The sequence below is a fragment of the Bufo gargarizans genome, chromosome 9, assembly GCF_014858855.1.
Source record: "Bufo gargarizans isolate SCDJY-AF-19 chromosome 9, ASM1485885v1, whole genome shotgun sequence".
Lineage (NCBI taxonomy): Eukaryota > Metazoa > Chordata > Amphibia > Anura > Bufonidae > Bufo > Bufo gargarizans.
In genome coordinates, this window is record NC_058088.1 from 188,828,004 (window position 1) to 188,848,153 (window position 20,150).

At 46.2% G+C, this 20,150-nt stretch overlaps 1 protein-coding gene across 2 annotated transcripts in view; it reads right to left on the bottom strand.

The window, feature by feature from the left end:
- The window catches only part of LOC122946216 (discoidin domain-containing receptor 2-like), an 87,685-nt gene that overhangs the window by 66,983 nt on the left and 552 nt on the right, over window positions 1-20,150 (bottom strand). The gene's annotated exons all lie outside the window — the stretch shown is intronic.

Here is a 20,150-nt window from a genome sequence, read left to right on the forward strand (position 1 = left end):
TTCTATTCATGACTTGGGGCTGCTCTGGATGGGCACAGCCTCATGGGATTGGGGGAGGACACAGGGTTACAGGTTAAAAAAAAAAGCCAAGAAGCCAAATTTGTGAAAAAGTTGAGGCCTCCTTTAACCATTTCAGTGCCAACTACTAGCTAGCATTCAAGATATCCTAAGAAACAGACACGGAGCGGAGATGGGTGAAGGAGGCCAGGCCTCTCCAAGAATTTTAAGAGATGGAGGACATCTGGAAGAAGGAGGCACATGTTTTCTCCATGCAGGACAGGGGGTGAGGCAAATACACAAGGACAGAGCGGAGGGATATGTTCCTCAGATGACCCCTTAACCACAGGAATCTCGCCCCCTGCCAGGCAACCTCTCCAAAACATGCAAACAAGGACAAGGGGGGGGGGATAGGACACACTGCAAGGCCATGGCGGAATAATGGCTGTCATTACACTGCCCATAAAGGTTGTCACCCAGCTTTCTAAGGATCCTCACTAAGTCATATAAGTCTTTACACCCTTTTCCTTATATGTCAGTCTTCACTGCTGTTCTGTAGTTCTGTTCACATCTGTCAGCAGTTTTGTACCTATGACACTGACCTGTTCCTATTACACCTAGAGGCTCTGCTCTCTCTGCAACAGCTGCCCCCTCTGTACTTTGATTATCAGTGAAAAGGTCAACATGTTTGGCCCTGTCAATTAAAGTGTAGAGGGCGCAGCAGCTGCAGAGAGAGCAGAGCCTCTAAGTGTAATGGTAACGCCCCTGTTGCTCCTAGAGACTTATTTGCATATATTTAAACATCATTTTTCTCAGCAATGCGGGCACATATGAACACGGGACCAACACAGATGCCTTCAGCTGCCAAGTGCCCATGTAACAGGTCAGCCAGTGTCAGATGACCCCAGCAATGGGCTATCGGGTCCTATAGTGTTCACGGCATGAACATCCACCACCAGGGGGCAGTCTTTTTGGAATATAAAAGTGACTTATTTCACTTATCATTCTCATAAATTCACCAAAGGCAAACTTCACGCCCGGCGCACCCAGGATCACAAGTATTGAGAGATGGGGCGACCCCCGCCCGGCCGCCTGATTTCCAAGATTATCTCATTCCTAGCAAGAAAAGCTAAGTGTCAGTCCTCTGGCACCACAGTCATTTTCTTTCCACATGGTTGAAGCAGCAGAGCAGTGTATGTAATCTGACCAGCTCTGCTTTCAATCATCCAGGACCTCTCACCCCCCACAATAATAACACCCCAGGGTGAGGGGCGCAGCCAAGGACAAAACAACATCCAGAGTGTAATAAGATGTTACAGTCTCCGCTCCTCCTGGTAATCAGGAGGGCGCTGCCAGCTGTCTGACTAGGCAAAGAACAGCCTGGTTCTCCGGCATAGCCAGATAGTGCCGCATGCACGCCAGACACCATTGACTCTAATGGGATCTGGACGCTCCCTGGAATACATGCCAGACAAAAATGGAGTCTGCCAGTGTGTGCCATCATCCGGCCATGCCAGATCCAGAGAATCGGCAAGCTGTTCTTTGCTGGAAGTTAGAAGCTTGTCTATCTGCCTACCTATCTCATATCTATCTATCTATCTATCTATCTATCTCTCTCATATCAAATCAAATCAGCTTTATTGGCAGGACTAAATACATTTTAGCATTGCCAAAGCAAGTAGGAAATAATTGGGTAGGGTTGGGGGATGGGGACACGTCCAGGGTGGGCATAAAGGAGTCCATGGTATATCAGGCTCCTCTCAGTCTATGGCAGGCAGTAATATATTGTGCTGCTATGGTCGTTGTGTTCTCCTCTTCCCCCAGCAGCATGGAGAGTCTCTCTTCCTCCTCCATGGAGATGAAGTCTAAGCAGAGATCAGACAGTCTCCTGAAGTCAGTCTCCCTCACTGCTGAGTATTTGGGGCCCCGCAGCAGGAAATTAGCCTCATCCTCCACGGCCTCCTGGTCGCACTGAGATCTATCTATCTGAGATATATCTATCTTCTATCTATCTCATATCTATCTACCTACCGATCTCATATCTATCTATCTATCTCCTATCTATCTATCTAAAGTCTATCTATTTCTCATATATCAATCTGTCTATATTTTTCTATTTATTTATTAATCTATCTCTGATAATAGATAGATAGATAGATAGATAGATAATAGAAGATAGATAGATAGATAATAGGAGATAGATAGATAGATAGATAGGACCCAGTCTTGAAGGGATTGATCATGTTGCTTGCTCTCATGTCCCCCATTACGTGATTGGGCTGTAGTAATATAATGCGGTTTGAGTGCAGAGAATTATCCGCAGAATGTTCTCTCTCTGTCCCGGGATGTACAGGAATATTTGGATGAGTCTCCGGATGACCTCATGTGCTTCAGGCTTATATAACAGTGCCCAGAGCTCAGCGAGGCCCCGCCCCCATCACCCTGCATACTCCTCTCTGCTTCACTGCGCCCCAACACAGCAGAGTGCATGATGGGAAGTGCTGTGGATGTACATGTCTCTGGGGGTCCTCAGCGCAGTGGTAGTTATCATGGGGGACAGCAAACAGTGGAATGGCTGATAGCAGTGAGCAATAGATTACAGGTCGAGGCGGATACACAAGAAAACATCTGATACAAGGAGTGGTGGTGTGCTGTGACATGTGGGGGTCCGGGCATTGAGACCCTCATTATCTACTCACATGGCAGCCATTTTGGTGGTCACCCTAAGATATTTAAAGGGCAAGTGCTCATGAACCCATGTATCAGGTTAATCACCAGGAAGTATTTAGTAAGCGGTGGCGGCTGGCAGATGCCTGAGACAATCCCGCGCTCATCGCCGGGCGAGACGGACCCTCTATCTCTACCACTTCATATTTGTGGCCTTGTTAAAATGCCTGAGCTAAGCAGCTGGCAGAGGGGAACAAGATTTCCATTTGCTCAAATTACAGCCCAGGACGGTTGTGGTGGCTGCAGCAAGTTCATGTGTCAGCACAGAGGAGCGCAGCAGAGAGGGGACGAATTCTGCCAGGTAGAAGGAGATATCGTTCATAGGAACAGCACGGAATGTTCCAAGCCGGCCAATAAGCCGGGGATCATAGCCTTGCTATATAAAACGTATGGACGTCCATCACCGGGCACCATGGGATTTACTAAAGTCCAAAGAAAAAATTTAATTTAAGTGACGTAAAAATGTAAACTAAATAAATGAATAAAACTTGGTTAAAAAAACAAACAAATAAAGGTAGAATGCTAAATAATTGAATGAATAAAAAAAAAGAACACTGAGAAAAATGCAATTAATGAAAATTGAACCAAATTAAAATAAAATAAAATTAATACCCAAAAAATTATGAAAATACAATGAAATAAAAAAAAATTAAACGTTAAGAAAAAATAAAGGAAATTAAAAATGAAGGAAAATGCAACAAAAAAGGAAATTAAAAAATAATAAAGAAAGTTGGACCTTAGGACCTTAAGGCCAGGTATACACGACGACATTTGTATACACGACGACATTTGTCGCACGACAATATTTATAATGATAGTCTATGGTGTCGCACTGCGACATGCGACATGCTGCGACTGCGACACGAGAGTCACAAAAAATCCATTTGAAATGCAGTGTGGTTGTGCCCTATGTGTCGCGCGACAAATGTCGCCGTGTAGACCTAGCCTAAAGGGCTTTACCGATCCCTAGAAAAGAGTCCCACTAAATGTCCAATATACCTTACCGCCGCTCCCTGTCGTCAGTGATCACATGATCTACGGAGCCTTGTGACCTCAGCAGCCGATTGGTGCAGTGACAATGACTGCGCTACACGACCCGAAGTGAGGAGATGCCAACTTAGAGACCATTTTTAAGAGTCATTAAACCTCTGCCTCAGCTTATTAGCGCTCTGTCAGTAAATGCGTTAGTCCTTGCTGAAGTTTTGGAATTTAGTTCATGAATCAGAAGGCTCAGGATGAGCAAAGCATAGATCTGTGGAAGGATTAGCTACAAGGGGAGAAGAATATACTGTATAAATTCAGAACTGGTCTTAGATTGAATGATGCCCAATGTGTGGAACCATCTGATCATAAATGTCCACACCATACATAATCTAAATGTGCACGGTGCCATACAGGACCCACATAACAGCTCCATACAGGACCCAAATAACAGCTCCATACAGGACCCAAATAACAGCTCCATACAGGACCCACATAACAGCTCCATACAGGACCCACATACAGCTCATACAGGACCCAATAACAGCTCCATACAGACCCAAATAACATCTCCATACAGGACCCAAATAACACTCCATACAGGACCCAAATAACATCTCCATACAGACCCACATAACAGCTCCATACAGGACCCAAATAACATCTCCATACAGGACCCAAATAACATCTCATACAGGACCCAAATAACAGCTCCATACAGGACCCATAACATCTCCATACAGGACCCACATAACATCTCCATACAGGACACATCCTCCATACAGGACCCAAATAACAGCTCCATACAGGACCCAAATAACAGCTCCATACAGGACCCAAATAACAGCTCCTACAGGACCCACATAACAGCTCCATACAGGACCCACATAACATCTCCATACAGGACCCACATAACAGCTCCATACAGGACCCAAATAACAGCTCCATACAGGACCCACATAACAGCTCCATACAGGCCCAATAACAGCTCCATACAGGACCCACATAACAGCTCCATACAGGACCCAAATAACAGCTCCATACAGGACCCACATAACAGCTCCATACAAGGAACCCACATAACAGCTCCATACAGGACCCACATAACAGCTCCATACAGGGACCCACATAACAGCTCCATACAGACCCACATAACAGCTCCATACAGGACCCACATAACAGCTCCATACAGGACCCAAATAACATCTCCATACAGGACCCCATACACTCCATACAGGACCAAATACAGTCATACAGGACCCAAATAACAGCTCCATACAGGACCCAAATAACAGCTCCATACAGGACCCAAATAAAAGCTCCATACAGGACCCAAATAACAGCTCCATACAGGACCCAATAACAGCTCCATACAGGACCCAAATAACAGCTCCATACAGGACCCAAATAACAGCTCCATACAGGACCCAAATAACAGCTCCATACAGGACCCAAATAACAGCTCCATACAGGCCCAAATAACAGCTCCATACAGGACCCACATAACAGCTCCATACAGGACCCAAATAACAGCTCCATACAGGACCCACAAACAGCTCCATACAGGACCCAAATAACAGCTCCATACAGGACCCAAATAACAGCTCCATACAGGACCCAAATAACAGCTCCATACAGGACCCACATAACAGCTCCATACAGGACCCAAATAACAGCTCCATACAGGACCAAATAACAGCTCCATACAGGACCCAAATAACAGCTCCATACAGGACCCACATAACAGCTCCATACAGGACCCAAATAACAGCTCCATACAGGACCCAAATAACAGCTCCATACAGGACCCAAATAACATCTCCATACAGGACCCAAATAACACCTCCATACAGGACCCACATAACAGCTCCATACAGGACCCAAATAACAGCTCCATACAGGACCCACATAACAGCTCCATACAGGACCCAAATAACAGCTCCATACAGGACCCAAATAACAGCTCCATACAGGACCCAAATAACAGCTCCATACAGGACCCAAATAACATCTCCATACAGGACCCAAATAACAGCTCCATACAGGACCCAAATAACAGCTCCATACAGGACCCACATAACAGCTCCATACAGGACCCAATAACAGCTCCATACAGGACCCAAATAACAGCTCCATACAGGACCCAAATAACAGCTCCATACAGGACCCAAATAACACCTCCATACAGGACCCACATAACAGCTCCATACAGGACCCAAATAACAGCTCCATACAGGACCCATAACAGCTCCATACAGGACCCAATAACAGCTCCATACAGGACCCACATAACAGCTCCATACAGGACCCACATAACAGCTCCATACAGGACCCAAATAACAGCTCCATACAGGACCCAAATAACAGCTCCATACAGGACCCAAATAACAGCTCCATACAGGACCCAAATAACAGCTCCATACAGGACCCAAATAACAGCTCCATACAGGACCCACATAACAGCTCCATACAGGAATCCCATAACATCTCCATACAGGACCCACATAACAGCTCCATACAGGACCCACATAACAGCTCCATACAGGACCCAAATAACAGCTCCATACAGGACCCAAATAACAGCTCCATACAGGACCCAAATAACAGCTCCATACAGGACCCAAAATAACAGCTCCATACAGGACCCAAATAACAGCTCCATACAGGACCCAAATAACAGCTCCATACAGACCCAATACAGCTCCATACAGGACCCAAATAACAGCTCCATACAGGACCCAAATAACAGCTCCATACAGGACCCAAATAACAGCTCCATACAGGACCCAAATAACAGCTCCATAACAGGACCCAAATAACATCTCCATACAAGGACCCACATAACAGCTCCATACAGGACCCAATAACAGCTCCATACAGACCCAAATAACAGCTCCATACAGGACCCAATAACAGCTCCATACAGGACCCAAATAACAGCTCCATACAGGACCACAATAACACTCCATACAGGACCCAAATAACAGCTCCATACAGGACCCAAATAACAGCTCCATACAGGACCCACATAACACTCCATACAGGACCCAAATAACAGCTCCATACAGGACCCCAATAACACTCAGACAGGACCCAAATAACAGCTCCATACAGGACCCAAATAACAGCTCCATACAGGAACCAAATAACAGCTCCATACAGGACCCAAATAACAGCTCCATACAGGACCCAAATAACAGCTCCATACAGGACCCAAATAACAGCTCCATACAGGACCCAAATAACAGCCCATACAGGACCCAAATAACAGCTCCATACAGGACCCAAATAACAGCTCCATACAGGACCCAAATAACAGCTCCATACAGGGCCCAAATAACAGCTCCATACAGGACCCACATAACATCTCCATACAGGACCCAAATAACAGCTCCATACAGGACCCACATAACAGCTCCATACAGGACCCACATAACAGCTCCATACAGGACCCAAATAACATCTCCATACAGGACCCACATAACAGCTCCATACAGGACCCACATAACAGCTCCATACAGGACCCAAATAACAGCTCCATACAGGACCCAAATAACAGCTCCATACAGGACCCAAATAACATCTCCATACAGGACCCAAATAACAGCTCCATACAGGACCCAAATAACAGCTCCATACAGGACCCAAATAACAGCTACATACAGGACCCAAATAACAGCTCCATACAGGACCCAAATAACACCTCCATACAGGACCCAAATAACATCTCCATACAGGACCCAAATAACAGCTCCATACAGGACCCAAATAACAGCTCCATACAGGACCCACATAACAGCTCCATACAGGACCCAAATAACAGCTCCATACAGGACCCAAATAACAGCTCCATACAGGACCCACATAACAGCTCCATACAGGACCCAAATAACAGCTCCATACAGGACCCAATAACAGCTCCATACAGGACCCAAATAACAGCTCCATACAGGACCCAAATAACAGCTCCATACAGGACCCAAATAACCCTCCATACAGGACCACATAACACTCCATACAGGACCCAAATAACAGCTCCATACAGGACCCAAATAACAGCTCCATACAGGACCCAAATAACAGCTCCATACAGGACCCAAATAACAGCTCCATACAGGACCCAAATAACATCTCCATACAGGACCCACATAACAGCTCCATACAGGACCCAAAAACAGCTCCATAAGGACCCAAATAACACCTCCATACAGGACCCACATAACAGCTCCATACAGGACCCAAATAACATCTCCATACAGGACCCACATACAGCATCTCCATACAGGACCCAAATAACAGCTCCATACAGGACCCACATAACAGCTCCATACAGACCCACATAACAGCTCCATACAGGACCCAAATAACAGCTCCATACAAGGACCCAAATAACAGCTCCATACAGGACCCAAATAACAGCTCCATACAGGGACCCACATAACAGCTCCATACAGGGACCCAAATACAGCTCCATACAGGACCCACATAACAGCTCCATACAGGACCCAAATAACAGCTCCAGACAGGACCCAAATAACAGCTCCATACAGACCCAAATAACACTCCATACAGGACCCAAGATACAGCTCCATACAGACCCAAATAACAGCTCCATACAGGACCCAAATAACGCTCCATACAGGACCCAAATACCAGCTCCATACAGGACCCAAATACAGCTCCATACAGGACCCAAATAACAGCTCCATACAGGACCCAATAACAGCTCCATACAGGATCCCAAATAACAGCTCCATACAGGACCCAAATACAGCTCCATACAGGACCCAAATAACAGCTCCATACAGGACCCACATAACAGCTCCATACAGGACCCAATAACAGCTCCATACAGGACCCAATAACAGCTCCATACAGGACCCACATAACAGCTCCATACAGGACCCACATAACAGCTCCATACAGGACCCAAATAACAGCTCCATACAGGACCCATAACAGCTCCATACAGGACCCAAATAACAGCTCCATACAGGACCCAAATAACAGCTCCATACAGGACCCAAATAACATCTCCATACAGGACCCACATAACAGCTCCATACAGGACCCAAATAACAGCTCCATACAGGACCCAAATAACATCTCCATACAGGACCCAAATAACATCTCCATACAGGACCCAAATAACAGCTCCATACAGGACCCAAATAACAGCTCCATACAGGACCCCATAACAGCTCCATACAGGACCCAAATAACAGCTCCATACAGGACCCAAATAACAGCTCCATACAGGACCCAAATAACAGCTCCATACAGGACCCAAATAACAGCTCCATACAGGACCCACATAACAGCTCCATACAGGACCCAAATAACAGCTCCATACAGGACCCAAATAACAGCTCCATAGCCCACATAACCCAGACAGACCCACATAACAGCTCCATACAGGACCCACATAACAAGCTCCATACAGGACCCAAATAACATCTCCATACAGGACCCACATAACAGCTCCATAACAGGACCCAAATAACATCTCCATACAGGACCCACATAACAGCTCCATACAGGAACCCAAATACATCTCCATACAGGACCCAATAACAGCTCCATACAGAGCCCAAAAACAGCTCCATACAGGACCCACATAACATCTCCATACAGGACACACATAACAGCTCCATCAGGACCCAATAACGCCATACAGGACCCAAATAACAGCTCCATACAGGACCCCACATAACAGCTCATACAGGACCCACATAACAGCTCCATACAGGACCCAATAACAGCTCCATACAGGACCCAAATAACAGCTCCATAGGACCCAAATAACAGCTCCATACAGGACCCAAATAACAGCTCCATACAGGACCCACAAACAGCTCCATACAGGACCCACATAACAGCTCCATACAGGACCCAAATCAGCTCCATACAGGACCCAAATAACAGCTCCATACAGGACCCAAATAACAGCTCCATACAGGACCCAAATAACACTCCATACAGGACCCACATAACAGCTCCATACAGGACCCACATAACAGCTCCATACAGGACCCACATAACATCTCCATACAGGACCCACATAACATCTCCATACAGGACCCACATAACAGCTCCATACAGGACCCACATAACAGCTCCATACAGGATCCAAATAACAGCTCCATACAGGACCCAAATAACAGCTCCATACAGGACCCAAATAACAGCTCCATACAGGACCCATAACAGCTCCATACAGGACCCAAATAACAGCTCCATACAGGACCCAAATAACAGCTCCATACAGGACCCACATAACAGCTCCATACAGGACCCAAATAACAGCTCCAGACAGGACCCAAATAACATCTCCATACAGGACCCAAATAACAGCTCCATACAGGACCCAAATAACATCTCCATACAGGACCCAAATAACAGCTCCATACAGACCCAAAAACAGCTCCATACAGGACCCAAATAACGCTCCATACAGGACCCAAATAACAGCTCCATACAGGACCCAAATAACAGCTCCATACAGGACCCAAATAACAGCTCCATACAGGACCCAAATAACAGCTCCATACAGGACCCAAATAACATCTCCATACAGGACCCAAATAACATCTCCATACAGGACCCAAATAACAGCTCCATACAGGACCCACATAACAGCTCCATACAGGACCCAAATAACAGCTCCATACAGACCCAAATAAAAAGCTCCATACAGGAACCCAAATAACAGCTCCATACAGGACGCAAATAACAGCTCCATACAGGACCCAAATAACAGCTCCATACAGGACCCACATAACAGCTCCATACAGGACCCAAATAACAGCTCCATACAGGACCCAAATAACAGCTCCATACAGGACCCACATAACAGCTCCATACAGGACCCAAATAATAGCTCCATACAGGACCCAAATAACAGCTCCATACAGGACCCACATAACAGCTCATACAGGACCCAAATAACAGCTCCATACAGGACCCAAATAACAGCTCCATACAGGATGCAAATAACACCTCCATACAGGACCCAAATAACATCTCCATACAGGACCCACATAACAGCTCATACAGGACCCACATAACAGCTCCATACAGGACCCACATAACAGCTCCATACAGGACCCACATAACAGCTCCATACAGGACCCACATAAACAGCTCCATACAGGACCCAATAACATCTCCATACAGGACCCACATAACAGCTCCATACAGGACCCACATAACAGCTCCATACAGGACCCACATAACAGCTCCATACAGGACCCAAATAACATCTCCATACAGGACCCACATAACAGCTCCATACAGGACCCAAATAACAGCTCCATACAGGACCCACATAACAGCTCCATACAGGACCCAAATAACAGCTCCATACAGGACCACCATAACAGCTCCATACGGACCCAAATAACAGCTCCATACAGGACCCAAATAACATCTCATACAGGACCCACATAACATCTCCATACAGGACCCACATAACAGCTCCATACAGGACCCAAATAACAGCTCCATACAGGACCCAAATACAGCTCCATACAGGACCCACATAACAGCTCCATACAGGACCCAATAACAGCTCCATACAGGACCCAAATAACAGCTCCATACAGGACCCAAATAACAGCTCCATACAGGACCCAAATACACACCTCCATACAGGACCCAAATAACACTCCATACAGGACCCAAATAACAGCTCCATACAGGACCCACATAACAGCTCCATACAGGACCCAAATAACAGCTCCATACAGGACCCAAATAACACCTCCATACAGGACCCAAATAACAGCTCCATACAGGACCCAAATAACAGCTCCATACAGGACCCACATAACAGCTCCATACAGGACCCAATAACAGCTCCATACAGGACCCAAATAACAGCTCCATACAGGACCCAAATAACAGCTCCATACAGGACCCACATAACAGCTCCATACAGGACCCACATAACAGCTCCATACAGGACCCAAATAACAGCTCCATACAGGACCCACATAACAGCTCCATACAGGACCCAAATAACAGCTCCATACAGGACCCAAATAACAGCTCCATACAGGACCCAAATAACAGCTCCATACAGGACCCACATAACAGCTCCATACAGGACCCACATAACAGCTCCATACAGGACCCACATAACATCTCCATACAGGACCCAAATAACAGCTCCATACAGGACCCACATAACAGCTCCATACAGGACCCCAATAACATCTCCATACAGGACCCAAATACAGCTCCATACAGGACCCACCATAACAGCTCCATACAGGACCCACATAACCAGCTCCATACAGGACCCACATAACAGCTCCATACAGGACCCAAATAACAGCTCCATACAGGACCCACATAACAGCTCCATACAGGACCCACATAACAGCTCCATACAGGACCCAAATACAGCTCCATACAGGACCCAAATAACAGCTCCATACAGGACCCAAATACAGCTCCATACAGGACCCAAATAACAGCTCCATACAGGACCCACATAAACAGCTCCATACAGGACCCACATAACAGCTCCATACAGGACCCAAATACCAGCTCCATACAGGACCCAATAACATCTCCATACAGGACCCACATAACAGCTCCATACAGGACCCAAATAACAGCTCCATACAGGACCCACATACCAGCTCCATACAGGACCAAATACAGCTCCATACAGGACCCACATAACAGCTCCATACAGACCCAAATAACAGCTCCATACAGACCCCAATACCAGCTCCATACAGGACCCAAATAACATCTCCATACAGGACCCAAATAACAGCTCCATACAGGACCCAAATAACAGCTCCATACAGGACCCAAATAACCGCTCCATACAGGACCCAAATAACAGCTCCATACAGGACCCAATAACAGCTCCATACAGGACCCCAATAACAGCTCCATACAGGACCCAAATAACAGCTCCATACAGGACCAAATAACAGCTCCATACAGGACCCAAATAACAGCTCCATACAGGACCCAAATAACAGCTCCATACAGGACCCAAATAACAGCTCCATACAGGACCCAATAACAGCTCCATACAGGACCCAATAACAGCTCCATACAGGACCCAAATAACAGCTCCATACAGGACCCAAATAACAGCTCCATACAGGACCACATAACATCTCCATACAGGACCCAAATAACAGCTCCATACAGGACCCAAATAACAGCTCCATACAGGACCCAAATACAGCTCCATACAGGACCCAAATAACAGCTCCATACAGGACCCAAATAACAGCTCCATACGGGACCCAAATAACAGCTCCATACGGGACCCAAATAACAGCTCCATACGGGACCCAAATAACAGCTCCATACAGGACGCAAATAACAGCTCCATACAGGACCCAAATAACAGCTCCATACAGGACCCAAATAACAGCTCCATACAGGACCCAAATAACAGCTCCATACAGGACCCACATAACAGCTCCATACAGGACCCAAATAACAGCTCCATACAGGACCCACATAACAGCTCCATACAGGACCCACATAACAGCTCCATACGGGACCCACATAACAGCTCCATACAGGACCCAAATAACAGCTCCATGCAGGACCCAATAACAGCTCCATACAGGACCCACATAACATCTCCATACAGGACCCACATAACAGCTCCATACAGGACCCAAATAACAGCTCCATACAGGACCCACATAACAGCTCCATACAGGACCCACATAACAGCTCCATACAGGACCCAAAAACAGCTCCATACAGGACCCAAATAACAGCTCCATACAGGACCCACATAATAGCTCCATACAGGACCCAAATAACATCTCCATACAGGATCCAAATAACAGCTCCATACAGGACCCAAATAACAGCTCCATACAGGACCCAAATAACAGCTCCATACAGGACCTAAATAACAGCTCCATACAGGACCCAAATAACAGCTCCATACAGGACCCAAATAACATCTCCATAGAGGACCCACATAACAGCTCCATACAGGACGCAAATAACAGCTCCATACAGGACCCAAATAACAGCTCCATACAGGACCCACATAACAGCTCCATACAGGACCCAAATAACAGCTCCATACAGGACCCACATAACAGCTCCATACAGGACCCAAATAACAGCTCCATACAGGACCCACATAACATCTCCATACAGGACCCACATAACAGCTCCATACAGGACCCACATAACAGCTCCATACAGGACCCACATAACAGCTCCATACAGGACCCAAATAACAGCTCCATACAGGACCCACATAACAGCTCCATACAGGACCCACATAACAGCTCCATACAGGACCCACATAACATCTCCATACAGGACCCAAATAACAGCTCCATACAGGACCCAAATAACTAGCTCCATACAGGACCCAAATAACATCTCCATACAGGACCCAAATAACAGCTCCATACAGGACCCAAATAACAGCTCCATACAGGACCCAAATAACAGCTCCATACAGGACCCACATAACAGCTCCATACAGGACCCAAATAACAGCTCCATACAGGACCCACATAACAGCTCCATACAGGACCCAAATAACAGCTCCATACAGGACCCACATAACAGCTTCATACAGGACCCAAATAACAGCTCCATACAGGACCAATAACAGCTCCATACAGGACCCACATAACAGCTCCATACAGGACCCAAATAACAGCTCCATACAGGACCCACATAACAGCTCCATACAGGACCCAAATAACAGCTCCATACAGGACCCAAATAACAGCTCCATACAGGACCCAAATACAGCTCCATACAGGACCCAAATAACAGCTCCATACCGGACCCAAATAACAGCTCCATACAGGACCCAAATAACAGCTCCATACAGGACCCACATAACAGCTCCATACAGGACCCAAATAACAGCTCCATACAGGACCCAAATAACAGCTCCATACAGGACCCACATAACAGCTCCATACAGGACCCAAATAACAGCTCCATACAGGACCCAAATACAGCTCCATACAGGACCCACATAACAGCTCCATACAGGACCCAAATAACAGCTCCATACAGGACCCACATAACAGCTCCATACAGGACCCACATAACAGCTCCATACAGGACCCACATAACAGCTCCATACAGGACCCACATAACAGCTCCATACAGGACCCACATAACAGCTCCATACAGGACCCACATAACATCTCCATACAGGACCCACATAACATCTCCATACAGGACCCACATAACAGCTCCATACAGGACCCACATAACAGCTCCATACAGGACCCAAATAACAGCTCCATACAGGACCCAAATAACAGCTCCATACAGGACCCACATAACAGCTCCATACAGGACCCAAATAACAGCTCCATACAGGACCCACATAACAGCTCCATACAGGACCCACATAACAGCTCCATACAGGACCCAAATAACAGCTCCATACAGGACGCAAATAACAGCTCCATACAGGACCCAAATAACAGCTCCATACAGGACCCAAATAACAGCTCCATACAGGACCCAAATAACAGCTCCATACAGGACGCAAATAACAGCTCCATACAGGACCCAAATAACATCTCCATACAGGACCCACATAACAGCTCCATACAGGACCCAAATAACAGCTCCATACGGGACCCAAATAACAGCTCCATACGGGACCCAAATAACAGCTCCATACAGGACCCAAATAACACCTCCATACAGGACCCACATAACAGCTCCATACAGGACCCACATAACAGCTTCATACAGGACCCAAATAACAGCTCCATACAGGACCCACATAACAGCTCCATACAGGACCCAAAAAACAGCTCCATACAGGACCCAAATAACAGCTCCATACAGGACCCATAACAGCTCCATACAGGACCTAAATAACAGCTCCATACAGGACCCACATAACAGCTCCATACAGGACGCAAATAACAGCTCCATACGGGACCCAAATAACAGCTCCATACGGGACCCAAATAACAGCTCCATACAGGACCCACATAACAGCTCCATACAGGACCCAAATAACAGCTCCATACAGGACCTAAATAACAGCTCCATACAGGACCCACATAACATCTCCATACAGGACCCAAATAACAGCTCCATACAGGACCCAAATAACAGCTCCATACAGGACCCAAATAACAGCTCCATACAGGACCCACATAACAGCTCCATACAGGACCCACATAACAGCTCCATACAGGACCCACATAACAGCTCCATACAGGACCCAAATAACAGCTCCATACAGGACCCAAATAACACCTCCATACAGGACCCAATAACAGCTCCATACAGGCCCAAATAACAGCTCCATACAGGACCCACATAACAGCTCCATACAGGACCCAAATAACAGCTCCATACAGGACCCACATAACAGCTCCATACAGGACCCAATAACAGCTCCATACAGGACCCAAATAACAGCTCCATACAGGACCCAAATAACAGCTCCATACAGGACCCACATACAGCTCCATACAGGACCCACATAACAGCTCCATACAGGACCCAAATAACAGCTCCATACAGGACCCAAATAACAGCTCCATACAGGACCCAAATAACAGCTCCATACAGGACCCACATAACAGCTCCATACAGGACCCACAAAACAGCTCCATACAGGACCCACATAACAGCTCCATACAGGACCCAAATAACAGCTCCATACAGGACCCACAACAGCTCCATACAGGACCCACATAACAGCTCCATACAGGACCCAAATAACAGCTCCATACAGGACCCAAATAACAGCTCCATACAGGACCCAAATACAGCTCCATACAGGACCATACAGGACCACTAAAGCTCCATACAGGACCCACATAATAGCTCCATACAGGACCCACATAATAGCTCCATACAGGACCCAAATAACCTCCATACAGGACCCAAATAACAGCTCCATACAGGACCCAAATAACAGCTCCATACAGGACCCAAAATAACAGCTCCATACAGGACCCAAATAACAGCTCCATACAGGACCCACATAACAGCTCCATACAGGACCCACATAACAGCTCCATACAGGACCCAAATAACAGCTCCATACAGGACCCACATAACAGCTCCATACAGGACCCCACATAACAGCTCTATACAGGACCCAAATAACAGCTCCATACAGGACCCACATAACAGCTCCATACAGGACCCAAATAACAGCTCCATACAGGACCCAAATAACAGCTCCATACAGGACCCAAATAACAGCTCCATACAGGACCCAAATAACAGCTCCATACAGGACCCACATAATAGCTCCATACAGGACCCACATAATAGCTCCATACAGGACCCAAATAACATCTCCATACAGGACCCAAATAACAGCTCCATACAGGACCCAAATAACAGCTCCATACAGGACCCAATAACAGCTCCATACAGGACCCACATAACAGCTCCATACAGGACCCACATAACAGCTCCATACAGGACCCACATAACAGCTCCATACAGGACCCAAATAACAGCTCCATACAGGACCCAAATAACAGCTCCATACAGGACCCAAATAACAGCTCCATACAGGACCCAAATAACATCTCCATACAGGACCCACATAACAGCTCCATACAGGACCCAAATAACAGCTCCATACAGGACCCAAATAACAGCTCCATACAGTCGCCTAATAAAAGTGACATACAAGGCCCAAATAACAGTACTATACCTACTCAAATAACAGCATCATATAGTGCCAAAATAACAGTGCTATACAGAGCCCAAAAAACAGTACCATACAGTGCCCTAAATAAAAAGTGTCATACAATGCCCAAATAACACGCTATGGAGGGCCCAATTAACAGCACTATACAGTGCACCAGTAAAAGTGCCATACAGTGTCCAAAGAACACTACCATACCTACTCAAATAACAGAATCATGTAGGGCCCAAATAAAAGTGTCATGCAGGGCCCAAATAACAGTACCATACCTACTTAAATAACAGCATCATATAGGGCCAAAATAACAGTGCCATACAGTGCCCCAAATAAAAAGCACCATGCAATGCCCACATAACAAAGCCATACAGGGCCCAAATAACAGCTCCATACAGAGCCCACATAACAGTACCATACCTACTCAAATAACAGCTTCATACAGTGCCCCAAATAAAAAGTGCCATACAGTGTCCAAATAATAGCTCCATACAGTGTCCAAATAATAGCTCCATACAGTGCCCCAAATAATAGCTCCATACAGTGCCCCAAATAATAGCTCCATACAGTGCCCCAAATAATAGCTCCATACAGGGCCCCAAATAATAGCTCCATACAGTGCCCCAAATAATAGCTCCATACAGTGCCCGTAATCCCTACAGTGTCCAAATAATAGCTCCATACAGTGCCCCAAATAATAGCTCCATACAGTTGCCCCAAATAATAACTCCATACAGTGCCCCAAATAATAGCTCCATACAGTGTCCCAAATAATAGCTCCATACAGTGTCCAAATAATAGCTCCATACAGTGCCCCAAATAATAGCTCCATACAGTGTCCCAAATAATAGCTCATACAGTGTCCAAATAATAGCTCCATACAGGGCCCCAAATAATAGCTCCATACAGTGCCCCAAATAATAGCTCCATACAGGGCCCCAAATAATAGCTCCATACAGGGCCCCAAATAATAGCTCCATACAGGGCCCCAAATAATAGCTCCATACAGGGCCCCAAATTATAGTTCCATACAGTGCCCCAAATAATAGCTCCATACAGGGCCCCAAATAATAGCTCCATACAGTGCCCCAAATAATAGCTCCATACAGTGCCCCAAATAATAGCTCCATACAGTGCCCCAAATAACAGTTCCATACAGGGCCTAAATAACAGGACCATACATAATCAAATAGCAGCGCCATACAGTTGCATAAATAACCCAATTATCCAACGTCTAGACAATAACAGGATATTGCCTGTGCACCCGTTACCCTAGGAACTCGCTTGTTGCTATGGAAAGTGAGTCATAACAATGAAGCGGTTACCGCGGAATAGCTGAGCGATTCTGTCAGGATTTCTTAATGACTTGAAAAATATCATGTAAAAAGTAATTAGGAAAACATTTTCAAGGACTGGAAACTCAGTACGAGTGAAATTCGACAATTCCCAAACGGTGTAAGTTTTTCCCTAAATCTCTTAAAGTGACACAGCAGAAATATAAGCCCCTCCCCATGAATGTCAGGTGACAGATGCTGAGTGACAGCCGCTAGAGATGAGCGAATTTATGAAAAGTATAATCCGGCTGATTCGCTGAATTTCACAAAAAAATCACTTTGTGACAAATTACTTGGTGGGTGGTGGGTGCAATGACAGGGAGCAGCGATAGCGCCGCCTCCTCCCGTTATTGTACGGGATCGCGGCATCTTTGAGTGTAAAAACTGTGTGAAATTAACATAATTTTTTTTTCTAAATAAAACTTAGCGCCTCCATATGCTCGTGACGGGCCGGCCGCCGCCATCTTGCTGGAGCGAAATCTCGCGCAGTGCGAAATCATGTCATCACTTTGGCCGAGATCTTCAATGGTCTCTACAGGACCCAGAGATCTTCGATGGAGGCTGGCGGCCCGTTGTCAGCAAATGGAGGAGGTAAGTATGTATTTTTTTTTTTGTTTTTTACACTATTTTATGTTAAATCGATTCGCTGACATGAAGCACGAGGAAATTCGGCTTTGAGGCGAATCAAATTTATCCTGAAATTCGGATCAAATTCCACTTCGTGGGATTCGATTGGCTCATCTCTAATGGCCGCCATTACAGCGCCAACAGCGGTACACAGACCCCCAAATGACACAAAATAAAATCTATGCTGCTATGCACTGCCATATACTTTCCATCCTCTGTCTTACTGTTTGTCAGTCCATACTGTCATTTTGACATTCTATTCACTTACCAAGAACAGGATTGACAATCTTGCAGAAGTTCGTGGAATTGTGTGCGTTATATAAAGTTAGGACTTCTAGTGAGCGATATTAGAGTCCAGGCCGGCTGTGGTACAGGAAGTCAGACGTGCATCGTAAATATTGTCCCTTTACTAAATGAATTAAATATTACATCAGAATTTTATATCCCGCACCAGTTGCGGTCTGTAGCCTGTGTTCACATCAAGCCCTATCCACATCATCAGCAGGTTCAGGCCTCCTGCATACGAACGTGTGCGCTCCGTAGCACGAACACCGACCGTGGGGCAGCCGCAGCGCATCACGGACCCATTCACTTTAATGGGTCCGCGATCCGACCGTTTCGCTAAAAAGATAGGACACGTTCTATCTTTTTGCGGAACGGAAGTACGGGATGAAACCCCACGGAAGCACTCCGTAGTGCTTCCGTAGGGTTCAGTGCTTCCGTTGCACACCATTCCGCATCGCCGGATTTGCGGACCCATTGAAATGAATGGGTCCGCATCTGTGATGCGGAATGCGCACGGAACGATGCCCGTGTAT